Here is a 13,191-nt window from a genome sequence, read left to right as displayed (position 1 = left end):
TACAAAACCAAAACAGATTTATTTTCCTTGGCTGCAATTTATGGTCCATATAACAAATTGTGATTGTTTATAGTAGCACAATGGACATGGAGAGCCTGACTCATTAGTGCAGCACTTTAGTAGTGAAATCAATAGAGTGATGTGGGAGGAATCAGTCCCCAGAGGCTGAGAACAAATTTTGATGGAATAAAGTTTGTCTGTAATAAATCTACATTTAAATCTCCACTGGGAATATGGGCATAGCTTCTTCCTCCCAGACTGTTTTGCGTGCATCACACGCACGCTTTCTTTTTGAAGCTGCTGAGAATATTTCTAGAGACGTTTTGAATCGGGCCCTTTATAAATTAGGTGAACAGAGGGACCTCTTCTGTTTTCCTGTGTTGTCCCAGAGACAGGCAGATGTGGTACAGGTTCTTAACTTTTGAGGGGTCTGTCAAAGGGAGAAGATAATCCTGGCTCTTAACATTAGATAGTATTAACTTGCTTTTATAGCACCATGACTCAGCCCACCCAGATGCAGGAATAATTCTTCCCTATCACATGGCCAGCCCTGCAGTTCACGGGTAACCTTCAGATAAGCAGTTACTAACTTGTACCCATTAAACTGAAGGTATTTTCCAGAAAGGGAGAAAAAGCTCAGGTCCTTAATGTTTAATCAGGCAGCCCCTCATTTTGCTTTTTTGTTAGAGAATTAAACATGAATGCTTTTGGGCTCCTGCAAAGCCGTGCTGGATATGGGATGTGGGAGAAGGGAGGGGTGCAATTCAGAGGGGAGGTTTCTGGAAGGTTGTAAAAGAAAAGGGAAGGGGACTTAATCCCTTCTCAACTCCAGTTCCCACCATCTATTAACTAAAAATTGCCTATGTGCCAGGAATTTCTGATTCACGGACCTCAGCTGGGTAAGAGCAAGCCATAACTTTAAAATCAAATGATTGCACACAAAATGGTAAGATTTAGGAGTTCGCCATCTCTTGAGTTCTCTTCACCCGATGAGTGACTTTCCGTGGAAGAGAGATTTATTTCCCTTTTGGATTTTACCCACATCTTTTTAAGGCACTTAATTTCTTGGTCTTTTTAAGGTCGTGTTTAAAGCAAAGACACTACGTGCAGTGAGTATGCGGCTCTCGGTTGAAAGCATGGGGCAACTTGCCTGATGGGCCAATTATGATACTGTTGCTTGCAGGTTGACCTCTACCCTTACACCAGAAGGCAAGAATAAAGATCACTGTGGCCCTGTCTGAACGTGCAGGCTGTAAAAGCAAGGCTTGCGTGATGTAAGCCTGTTGGGTCCTTTGGGGCTTCCCCTCAGCCAGCACCTTCTTGCACTGTTTTGGATACAGTGCTGCATGAGACCACCTATGTACAGGACAGCAAGGTGTTAACTGGAACCACTCCGGCCTTCCAGTGACTCCTGAGACAGTCAGCGTTGCTGTTGTCTTGTCTGTATGTGGGTCATGCACAGTTTCTGTTTTGTCAGATGTGTTCTCTCTGATCGTGGCCGTGTCTGTGTGCAAAGCCGAAAGCAGGCGCACAGAGGGAGCGCAGTGAGCCTGCCCGTCGCTGGGTGCAGGGGAAAGCAGCAGAGGAATATTTTAAATCCTCGGTTTCTGTGAAATAGTCATTAATGCAACAGAACAGTACAAATCATTCTATTTTTCTGCTTTTCTGCAGTGATAATGTGTTTCCTGCTATATTTGATAGATTAGCTTTTGTTTACCATTTTCTCAATCTTGAGACCTCTTGGAGCTTACATTGCCAATTAGTCTTAACTTGCTTATTTTAGTGCAGAAGGAACACTGTTAAAATTGCCAGGCCCCATTATTTCAAATAATTTTCTTTTTTTATTCAGATCCACATCTTAGGTCAGTGCAGACTCACAGAATGTTACTCCATTCACTTGTGCCTCTATGACAGTATTTGTTACACTTAAACATATGCTGAGATATTTTAAGGTTGGGGGTGTGTGTATACATGCATATATAAAGTATGTTTATATATAAATATTTATGCTAAGAAATATATCTCTCATCTGTCATTAGAATTTAAAGCAGAAAGTTGAATATTCTAACCTTTGTAAAGCTTTCAGCTAGAGTGACAAACCTGTAGGCAAAGGCCACAGATATATATCTTACATGCAAATTAAAATGAGATCTGGCTTTTCTGTGGCTGCTTCCAGTCCAAATTACTCAATAGGTATAGGAGAACCATCAATCTGCTGCTATGCCGATAACTGTGGACTGAGCCAAGCGGTGCTTTAAAGGTGCTGAAGAGTACTTCACAGTGATTTAGCTCCGGAAGAGAAGACTGCTACATCCACACGGAAAAGATGGGGAACTCGTTACTCCATCACCCTGAATGTGGGTGAAGCGTAAAGGTTATTCCCAGTGCCTGTGGAATATTTTAAGGACTGATAATCAGTATCAAAACACTCAAAATTACTGGTGAAAAAAATCCCCTCCTGTGGACTTGACACACACAGAGACTGAAGTTCTTGATCTGATTTCACATTCCCGTTCTCCTCAGTGGCCCCTCTGTGCGCTGTGAAGACTGATCTGCGGCAGGAGGCAGCAGTAGGGGCAGGTCCCCAGTACTGACTTGGGGCAGAAGTGCCAGCTACAGAAAAGCTGATGCTATGTGTGCCAATAACTGCCTTGGACCTGATCTTCATCCGCATGTCCACTGGGGGTCTGTACCCTCTGTGCCCACCACGCCACGGAGGCTCATGGTGCAGGCTGGCACTTGTTGCTGCTTCTCAGGACTTGGAGCAGGCTGCTGGCATCTGTGTCGCGCAGCACCTGGCCCGGCTCCTCTCTGGACCCTTGCAGGGCTCTTGTGGTCCTGAGGTGTAATTGTCATCCCACTCCCTTACCTCTGAGTTCAAAGTGCCTGAAGTAAGAGGAGGGCAGTGATACAGTCAGCTGAAGTGAAGCGTGATGCCGCAGGTGTGTTGTGTCCTGGGGACTGCCAGGAGGGGTTTGAGGAGCATTTGCAAGCAGCAGGCCTATTGCACCAGCATTTGAGAGGCGTTTCGCGAGGGTTTATGGGATCTGTGCCTATATTACATCCACAGACCAGTCCTTGGAGTACTGGATACCATCCACTACTCCAGCTGTCCCAGTTTTTGTAACTACTTGGCTTCGTCCAGAAGTGGGGAGAGGAGACAACTAGTCTGAGTATGCTTTGGGGTACACGCGTAGCCTGGCACGAGGACGATCAGGATTTGGGGGGCCGGGGAACCGAATTGGGAAATGACCCAAACGGACAAGAAATAGATCCAGGCTAGCCCGGTCAGAGCGCAGCACTTAACCAGCTGTGGCCAGAAGCACACTAGCTGCACGCCCGTGGTCTGCATCCAGAGCTGGTTTCAAGGCTTGCAGCGTTAAATGCCTAGCATCCGGGACTGGCCAGTTTGCTCCCTCCTCTGGGATCAACGCACTGACTTTTCTTTCTTCTTTCTCTTACGTCCTCACTGTTTCTTCATCTAGCTTATCTGAATGTGTTTTATCTGTATTTTTACTTTTATGTGCTCTCTCCCCTCCCTTATTGCAGATAATTGAGATTTGACTTTGCCAATGCATTAAATTTTAACCTCCTCCTACTATAGCTCTGCAAAACAGAAGCAGTTGGTTGTGATTAGTTGTCAGAATCACAAAGAGCAACAAAGTTCCGGTAAATAATGTGTCTTCTCAGTTGGAGATGTTCCTGCTGCATTACTCAAATTGAATTAAGGAAAAAAAAAGTGATTGAAGCAAGATGAGCATTTTTCAATGAAATAAGGAGATGCACATAGTTCTTCAGGAGCATACTATGGTTTTAACCCCAGCTTGTGTCTGGAGAAGCCCTTAGAGTCCTACGTGGAATTTCTTGTCGAGCCAATGCTAAGACCCATACCAAATTAATGACCGTCACATTCTCTAACTAAAACCCACATGATTCCCTCTTCTGCCTTGTTCATACGTGGGATTTAATATGCCTTTTTGATGTCATAATTTGGTGATGTGACTATCAAGTTTTTTCTTTTCTTGGGTGATGTTCCCTCAAGCTTATGCTAGGTCTTTTCTGCTCTTGTAGAAACAAATCAGAGCTGGGGACACAGACCTTATAGATGGGCACCCTCGATTGTGTTAGGGAGAGCATCACCCGCAGGTCAAGGATGCTGAGCCTTCCCCTCTGGTCAGTGCTGCTGAGACACAACTGGATTGCTGCATCCAGTTCTGTGCTCCCCAGTACAGAAAGGACATTGACATACTGGAGTGAATCCAGTGGTGGGCCATGATGGTGATTAAGGGTCTGGAGCATCTGAGATATGAGAAGAGGCTGTGAGAGCACTGGGACTGTTCCGCTTGGAGAACAGGAGGCTCAGGAGGGTCTTACCAGTATTCATAAGTGCCTACTGTGGGGGGTAGAGAAGACGTAGCCGGACTCTTCTCTGCAGTGCCCAGGCACAGAACAAGGGGCCATGGGCACAACTTGAAATGCAGGAAATTTTGCTTAAACATAAGAGGCAATGTTTTTTTTTTTGTACTGTGGGAGTGGTTGAACACTGGAACAGGTTGACCAGGGAGGGTGTGGAGTCTCCATCCTTGGAGATATGCAAAACCCAACTGGACACAGTGCTGGGTAGCCTGCTCTAGGTGACCCTGTTTTGAGCAGGGGAGTTGGACTAGATGGTCTCCAGAAGTGCCTTCCGACCACAGCAATGCTGCATTTCGAGGAATAGCAACACTTTGAACTACACAGTGGGTTTTGGTTTGTTTTGGATTTTGTTTTTATTTGTTGGTTTTGGTTTGTTTCGTGGGTTTGGTGGGGTTTTTTTTACCCTTCCTATCAAGTTCTGATTTTCTCTAAATAGGAAAGGCTGAATAACACCCCCTAGTAGTTCTTGCACAGAAACAGAAGCTGTTCACTTGTGGCTCGTAACAATGAGAGACCAACACATGCAAACACATTTGTAGCATTTTTTGGTAGAGATTGCTGCTTCCAAAGAGACTACAAATGAATTGACTGTGTCAGAAACAGGAATTATATATAATAGACCAGTCATTAACAGGTCCAGATGGGGGGGCGCTTACTTTTTAGATCAGTCACTTTTAGTGGAAGGGCTCGGCACTGAGCAAATTCATTCAGTTCTTACTTTTGTAAAAACACAAGGTAATAAGAGTTCTTAAAAAAACAAAGACTTTCAGCAGCAATGAGAAATAATAGGGGAAAAATGCTTCCGTTTAATGGTTTGTAAGAGCGGCATTTGCCAATATTATTAACTTGCCAAATGGCCTCAATTTGTGGGACGCATCAGGGTTCACAGAATGGGTATTTTTAATAAATACTTTGCTGGGAGCTGGTTTCCGGTTCTCTGTTCATCAGTGAAACTTTCACTTCACTGGAAATTATTTTCGCAGCTGGAAAAGGTGATTTTTTGGTGAAGCCTGACCCACAGGGGTTACGCAAAGAAACCCAGAAATAAACCGTACTGAGGATGATTTTAATGAGGTATTTTTTTATTGAGAGTGGCTGTGCTGCGACAAGAGGATGTGCAATTAAGAGACCTCAGCCTCCTTGGCTCTTACTTAATTTTTTTGTAGGGCTTACTTTCAGGGCTGGGAGAAGTGAATGAGGGAGCTTAATCTGTGTTGCACTTGAGAAAATCACAGACGACTTCGGGATGGTGTTTGAGCCTTTAAAAGGCTGGATGTTGTTGTAAGCTGTTAGTGGGAGATGGTAGCTGGGGTATTGTTCTGATGTAAAACAAAAAAGTTTTTTGGCTTCCAAATCAAGCAGGAATCTTGACATCATTGCTGTCTGATGGGTCATCTCCCGGCCATCAGTAAGAAGTAAGAAACAAATGAGACAGGGATTTCTCCAGCAGTAAGAAATCAGATAGGGAATACATCTTTTCAGTTCTGACTAAATCAGTCGTGCCCATCCCTGTGTGTTTCCTCAGCAGTGCGTGAGATGCTGAGACCTAAAGCAAACTTGCATTGATTTTACACATAGGCTTTGTTCAAAATATTAATCATTCTGTATCCTGCTATGCTCCTTCTCTGTCCTTCCACGATAAAACCTGCCCAGTTTCTTCTGTCCAAGTTACGCACGGAGGGATATACAACGACAAAAAAGCACTTGGCGGAGAGTCCTTGTCGGAGTGGGTTGCAGCGTCTGCAGAGTGGGTGCAGACGGTGTTTTGGCTGTTAAAGCTAGCAGCGGGGCCAGTCTGCGCCTCCAGCCCTGCTCGCTTGCCCGGGGGACCCAAGCTGTCATCAAAAAGCTGCTCGTAAGAAAGCGATCATGTTTCCGTTTCATCCCTCCTGTTTTTTTAAGTAAGCTGGGACAAAGCTGGTTGTGCTGCATCTCAGCCTCTGCACAGGAAGGTTGGTGGGATAATGCTGTCTTCTGGCTGAGCTGGCCTGCTGTGATAAAACACGGCAACTTGGACTGACCGTGAGGCTTCAGCCCGTGGCTGCTGGGCGTGGGCTGACCGGTGCTGCGCAGACCTGGGCGGCATAGTGCTGTGGGGAGGATGCACAGAGGGGGCTACAGCACTCAACGGCGCTGAGCAAAAGAGCAGCACGGATGAATCCAGCATCCCACGGTGGCTCTGGCTTGGCTCCCACCAAGAGGTTTTCCCGTCGCTTGCAAGCGCATCTCATTTTCATTAGGAGGCTGTATCGGAGAGCCTGAACAAAATGTGCATGTTTGTAAATGAAGCTTAGATGATCCAAAAAATATTAAAAACACGCTGAACAGAAAGAATCCATTTCAAGGCAAAAACCGTTGCAGGAAGGATTTTCTGGTTGTCGACAGAGGCAGAAGCGAGGTCTGGACCCTCTGATAATGAAGCTTTAAATCCTGCGTGGGCTGGTACTGCAGAATTTCGGTATGTTAGCTCTGCTGGTGACTGGGTTCTCTCGTGCGTTAGTGGTGCTCTTGCTGCAGGCTCGCGTTACCGAGGTGCGTTCCTGTCAGTGTAAATGGTGCCGATGCCACAGAGCCCATTAACAGGCTGGGTTTGATAAAGGGTGAATTTATGGAGTGGTCTCTGCAATCAGGCTGGCAGAACTGCTCTTAGCCTCACTGTTTGTGTTGGGGATATTAATTAGCACCGAGAGAACAAGTTTAACTGCTCTCAACTCAGAAGTTGAGGCACTTCACAGGACTGCGCGTAGCCGTGATGGAAGTGCTCAGAGGTGGCTGTTGTGGAGCTGTGGCATTAAACTGATATTTATCAGGGTGATCCAGCTCCTCTTGTTTTGTACAACAGCACTCATGCTTTACATCTGTTGTAACCCTGAAATGTTACAGCTGCTTGAACTGGTATATTCGCAGAGTATTGGAATAGAAGAATATTAGCTGTATATGAACAGTTCAGGGTTGTGAGAAGGGGGAGAGGAGGGAAGTGCATGCCTTTGCCCTGTGAAGTTCTCTCCTCGCAGACACGCAGTTGTGTTGGTGCAACATCACGTAAAGTCTGTGAGGGTACATTAGGAGACACTGAACTATGAATATGCCACCCACTCTTATGCACAGCCGTCAAACCCATTTCCAGTAAGGCAGATGCTTTTTCTGGTGATGAACCGTATCGTAACAGGGGCTGCTTCTGAGCTTTGCTTAGCGCATGTGTAATTCAACAGAGCCCCCCCTGCGCTCTGCCAGACCGCTGCTAACTCACAGCCAGTTATCTTCTCATTACCAGTTGCATCCACTGGCATGTTAGATGGCAAAATGATTTCATTTGCTTTTTAACTATGTTTGCAGTTAACCAAGGCAGATGCTGACTTGGTTAACTGCTGTTCCCAGCTTCATTTGTGCCATGTGGGCCAGTGACAGGATTTATCCACAGACAATGCAGACACTTAAGGTTTGTTCTGGGTGTAACTATTGCTCTTCAAACCTTTCTGTCCAGAGGTGGCTTGCTGTACAGCTTTCCGTCATAAAGGATTGCTTGTTGCCAAACGCCAAGTGCTGTCACGTCATTTGTAGTTCACTACAGTCGGTCGTATCCGCGCCTTTTGTAGTGCATAAAACAGTCCAGGAGTTTTTGTGCCGAGTGTTCTCCTCTTCTCACCTTTGCAATTTGGCCTGTTCTGATGACTTTGTTGCTGCTATTGTAATTGTTCATGTCTAAGGCTGTGGTTTCCAAAGATTAGGTTTTTGTATCCCTCATCTGCTCTGTATGCCCCCAGAGTGCTACAAAATAAGAGTTCAGATCGCTTGGAAAAAAACCCAACAAAACCCACCAGCAGGCTGTGAAATTGGTAGTAGGTTGCCTGTTGTTAAAAGTAGTGAGGCAGGCCATGGTTGACCTGATGGTTAACTGAAAAACCTCGTGACCTTTTTCAAAGGACAAAATCCTCTCCTTTCAATTACTAATATCTCATATCTTGGAAATATGATTATGCTATGTGTCAGGTCGTGTCATAAAATGAGCTTTGGTTCCAGATATTCAATTAAAACGCCCTCCAGTTCTCTACTGGTAGAACTAAAGCGAATTAACCTTTCAGTAACATCTGAAATGCCTTTCTCAGATCTGCCTGTGGATTCAGTATCTTCTGCAGCGACACGAATTGTGTTGGTTTAAGCAGTATACCCATTTTCAGCTCTTATCTGCACAATTACTGTCTGTGGCCTGTCTTTCCTTGATTGACCAAGTAATACTCTTGTTTTAATTCTAGTTAATCACTTGGAACTCTTGAAGTGGAAACAGGCTTTGCTTTACTCTGCGGTCTCCAAGCTCCCGGCTTTGCTTTGATAGCTGTGCAATGTGCTGCTTTCACTCGCTTAGAATTGCAGTCATTTAAAAACCAATAACGGAGGGCAGTATCTACCCCTGTTATTTGGATGGTGATGATTTCAAGCAGAGATGGGGAATCGGAAAGTCATTGCCTTGCTCTGCACTCTCCGCGCTGAGGAAATCCATCCTGCCGTGTGCTGAGCCCTCCGAGGCCCCAGTCGTTTTGCAGTTGAATGAATGGAGTCAGCACCTTGCAGCTGTGCTCCCTGTCAAGCAGGACTGTGAACCCTGAGAGCCACTTAACCTCTTCCTGACTCCGTTTAACCTTGGGCGTAATGGCAGAGGGGGATAATCACGTCTGTCTCTCTTAGGGGCAATTTGAAGCGTAATTAATTGATATTAGTTAAAGCATTTGAGATCACCCGTTGAGAGGTACTAAAGGAAAGCTGGGGGCTGAAGGAGGAGTGGAGCCCGTCCTCATGCTGAGGATAGAGCACAGACAGCACCAATGCCACGGTCTCACAAATCACTGATCTCCTCTAAGCAGCGGGCCAGGACTTTGCTATGAAAATACTGGCAGTTGAAGTTAGTGTATTTGATATGGAAACGGTCTATAACATTAAAATGTATGCTTGTTTAAACTATCTCTTTGAAAAATCTCACGTAAAATATACGCACACCACTTTGTTACTCTACTGATCAGATTTTATTGTGTACAAGATGCTAAAGGCAGACACAGAAACAACGTGGGTGGGGTTATACAGCATCTGTATTCATGGTGGGCAAAAAGTATAAGGTAGCTCTTTCTGAAGTCAAAATGCCTGATCTGCACTGGTAGAGCCACTTTGGTTGGGATGTTCAGGTTAGGGTCTGCAGGGGCTATCGTCCTCGCCTGGCCTGTGGGGCTGGCACGCGGCAGCCCCCGGCCGCTCGGGAGGCTGATACAAGGGCAGCAGAACTGTGCCGCCTCTGTAGCAGTTTCAGCTCAGCGATGTGAGTCAGGGACAGGCTGCAGGCTGATCAGGTGGAGAACCGCTGCGCGAAAGCATCTTTTTTGGAAAACCATTTCCTTTCAGACTAAAAATGACCAATGATGGGGAACGTGAATTTCCTGTCTGAGTGTGACTGGCTTCAGCTCCCAGCTGGCTCTGGAGGTTACTTAGCCTTTGGCACCCAGCTTGAATAGCCTGTTACAATGAAAACTAGACTGACTCTTCTCGACGTCTATCACTTCTTAATATTTGGAATTAGGCTATTGACACACTGAGCTTCCTGCCTGCCTTTGCCGTGAAACGCACCTTTCAGTCCTGTTACTTTTCTTGTGGGTCTTCTGATGCCCCTCCAGTTTGAACTCCTTCTCGATTTGTGGACCCAGAACTGCAGACAGCATTTTGGAGGTGCCAGGCATGGAGGCCCTCTCCACACCTACTTAATATTTTCATTTATATATTCAGTGAAGTTCGTTTTGACAACTTTTCTTTCAAAGCTATATTGCTAGTATTGTTTGGATTTCTTTTGCTTCTAATACATTTAAAGCCCCTTATATACTTAAAACATCATTGTTACCTCTGCTGACTGTAGATACTGCTTTGATGTCCATTTGCTTCCTTTATCTATTTTATACAAATTGTTAGCTTTTGATTTATATTCATTAAAAACAGCTTCACCTTTTTTCTATAGGCTATGCTAATACAGCTTCCACTCTTCTAAGGAAACTGAATTAACCTTGTACTGTTCAGCTGTAGAGAGGTTATATTATATCACTGGGCTTTGTAGTTTTGAATTAAACAAAGCATGAAGTAACTTAAAGGACATTTTTCATACTTAAGCAAGTAGAAACCTGTGTCTTTTGGAAAGAGAACTTGATTCCTTTAGGCAATTCTGAAAATTTCACACAATTTTACTTTAAATGTAATACAGTGACTGTTGTCCAACAGGGTGCATCTGTTTCATGCACTGCTCTGGAGACATCTTTATAATTGTCATCTGGTCCTAATACTTCTGTACACCAGTTTTAAGAATCTCAGAATTTTTCTTTTGACTTGCTATCATCTCTAAACAATTCAGTTGGTTAAAAAAAGAAACTGTCCAGTGAAAAATGCTCCATTTGAACATAATAAAGATAATGTAGGTTATTCACTTGATTGTTCCACTGCTTTGAAACCCTCTTTGCATCCCTTCTGAATCCCATGGGATGCTGCAATTGTGGGAAATGTTTACAATTCTGAATACAGAATATTATTTCTGTGGATTTACTGAATTGCTACCACAACATATGCTTGATTACTCTTATGTCTGGGGCATTGTGCACTTAGTGTTTAATATCAGTTTTGTGTCTTTCTTACCTTACCTGACAAATGGGTTTGTATTGTTTTTTCTTCAGTCTGCTTTTTGTTTTTTTAAAAAAAATATAGTTTGCAAGGTGATGTGAACACTTTAAGTTTTTCTATTTCCCCTTGTGATATCTTCGTTTTATATCATGTATACAAACTTTTTATAGCATTCTGTTGGAAATCACATCCAGCTCAACCTTTATTTCTTCCTTATTTCTTTATTTCTTCATTTCTTTATTTCTTCAGAGTCCTTGGACCTGTGTTTCCATGAGGATGAATTCAGCTTCTGTGCTGGCCACTTGAACACCTTTGAGCCCAAACCAAAGCCAGCTGATTGGTTCTTTACTCAAAAGACACGCAGAGAAGACACTGTACCATGCGGTTCTTCCTGCTATCAGTAAATTCAGTCCACTGAAAATAAGTTGGGCTATGTATTTTCCATCACTTCATGTCCCAAAAGACCCACTATCTTTCCTTTAAATGCCTCTCTAATTAGAGGAGATTTAATCTGACTGCCTCTCCAGCCCCTCAGTGATAATGGGGTGGAATGAGGCTTCCTTGCTTGCTTACTTGATTTCCCTCGTCTGCAATTCATCAGCCATTCCTCTTGAATATTTACCCACAGAAACCATATTTTTCATGTACTGGATCAGTCGAGAACTGCGTGGTTTTCAAGGTGAGGAACGTGACGGTGCCTGCCGTGACTGTACTGCAGTGTGCCTGTCCAGCCCTTACCAACTTTGCAACATGAATGGTGGGAAAAAGCCCTGCAGAAAATATTGGGTTCCTTTAAAATTTCAAATTTGTAGTGCAAAGGCAAAGAGAGCTTAGAACGCCTCTCTTGCCGGTGTGTTCTCATACGGATCCACGGACCTGTGGTTTAAGCAGGCAGCCCCCGTACCCCGGCAGGCTTCAGCGGTCAGGCAGCGCAGGTAACACCATGGGCTGCGTGAAGGGGCCTCTGGAGTGCAAAACTTTGAGCGCAGAGAGCTGAGAATGTCTGGACAGAGCTGTAATAAAGCTGTATGGTTTGCTGGTTGGGGACGGAGAATGGCCTTAACACATGCTACTGCATGTGCGTTAGACGTCAAGCTCTCTTGCCTTCTGCCAGGTGATGCAAGTGTGTTTCTGCATTAGGAGATGAAGTTAGTTTGAGATTTGCAGAAGTGATTAGAGGTTTTGAGTGCCGGTGCTGGGTTCCTGTGCAAAGGCTGAATGTTCCAGGAGCAGATTTCTTTCAAATCTTTCAAGTCAGGCACAGGAAATTACTGTTCAGTTCACATCTGCTGTTAACCCTGTTAAGATCAAATTTGGCAATGATGTAAAAACAGAGAAAGAAAGTTGGTAAAGCAAAGCCCTGCACCTACGTTAGAAGGCTCTGGTCCCAGAAGTGCTACTTCCAGTGCTGCTCAGTTGAAAGTCCACCTCTTGGCCTCATAGGAAGCCTGTGCACCTAGCGTAGTACGCAAACTATTCAACTAAAATGAAATGCAATGAATCTTCCTGCTTCTTTAGTCCATAGTGACTTACTGCTGAGAAGAGAGCAGGACCTTTTGATTCTTGACACCTTACCCACACCTTCAGGTGCTGCAAGTTTTATCTTTTGCCATTGCAGCCCATCTGGAAAATCCTTTGTAAGGGGCCTGCACACTTCTATCCTCATGTACTGTGCTCGGTACATTTCCTTTCTTTGCACTTTCAAATCTGGAAGATAGTGTTAACACTTAAAATAAACGTGTGATTGTGGGTGTGAAGAGGGAATGGGGAGAGCAAGTTTTCCGTCTGTCAAAATGAAGACATCAACCTCTGCTTTTTTTTTTTTTTTTGGCATGTGTGCTTTAAATAGAATGACTGGGTTGGGTGACTTCCAAGTGTTTGCTGCATTTGGCAATCCTTCTAAGTTGTAACAGATGAAGTTCTGCTATTCCATATGATGTGCTCCTTCCCCCTGTTTCAGTGACTCCTTGAAACTCCTTGGGAATTGAGCACAGCGTTCACATCTGTTCTGTGGATGGATGTCCAAGGCTAACAAAATGCCTACTGGACTTGGAGTCAGCTCTGCCAAAAGCCATATGGTTGTGTTTTAGTTTTGCAAGCACAGTGCAGTAAAGAAAGGAGGCTGGGCCAAGA

The 13,191-nt window shown here is 44.5% G+C and overlaps 1 protein-coding gene across 3 annotated transcripts in view; it reads left to right on the top strand.

Annotated features, from left to right (window-relative positions):
• Positions 1-13,191, top strand: part of PDIA5 (protein disulfide isomerase family A member 5) — a 104,988-nt gene that overhangs the window by 73,126 nt on the left and 18,671 nt on the right. The window lies entirely within an intron of this gene.

The sequence above is a fragment of the Opisthocomus hoazin genome, chromosome 9 (genome assembly GCF_030867145.1).
Source record: "Opisthocomus hoazin isolate bOpiHoa1 chromosome 9, bOpiHoa1.hap1, whole genome shotgun sequence".
In the NCBI taxonomy this organism is placed as follows: Eukaryota; Metazoa; Chordata; class Aves; order Opisthocomiformes; family Opisthocomidae; genus Opisthocomus; species Opisthocomus hoazin.
Note: the sequence above shows the minus strand (reverse complement) of the source record. Positions and strands in the feature narration are given on the sequence as shown.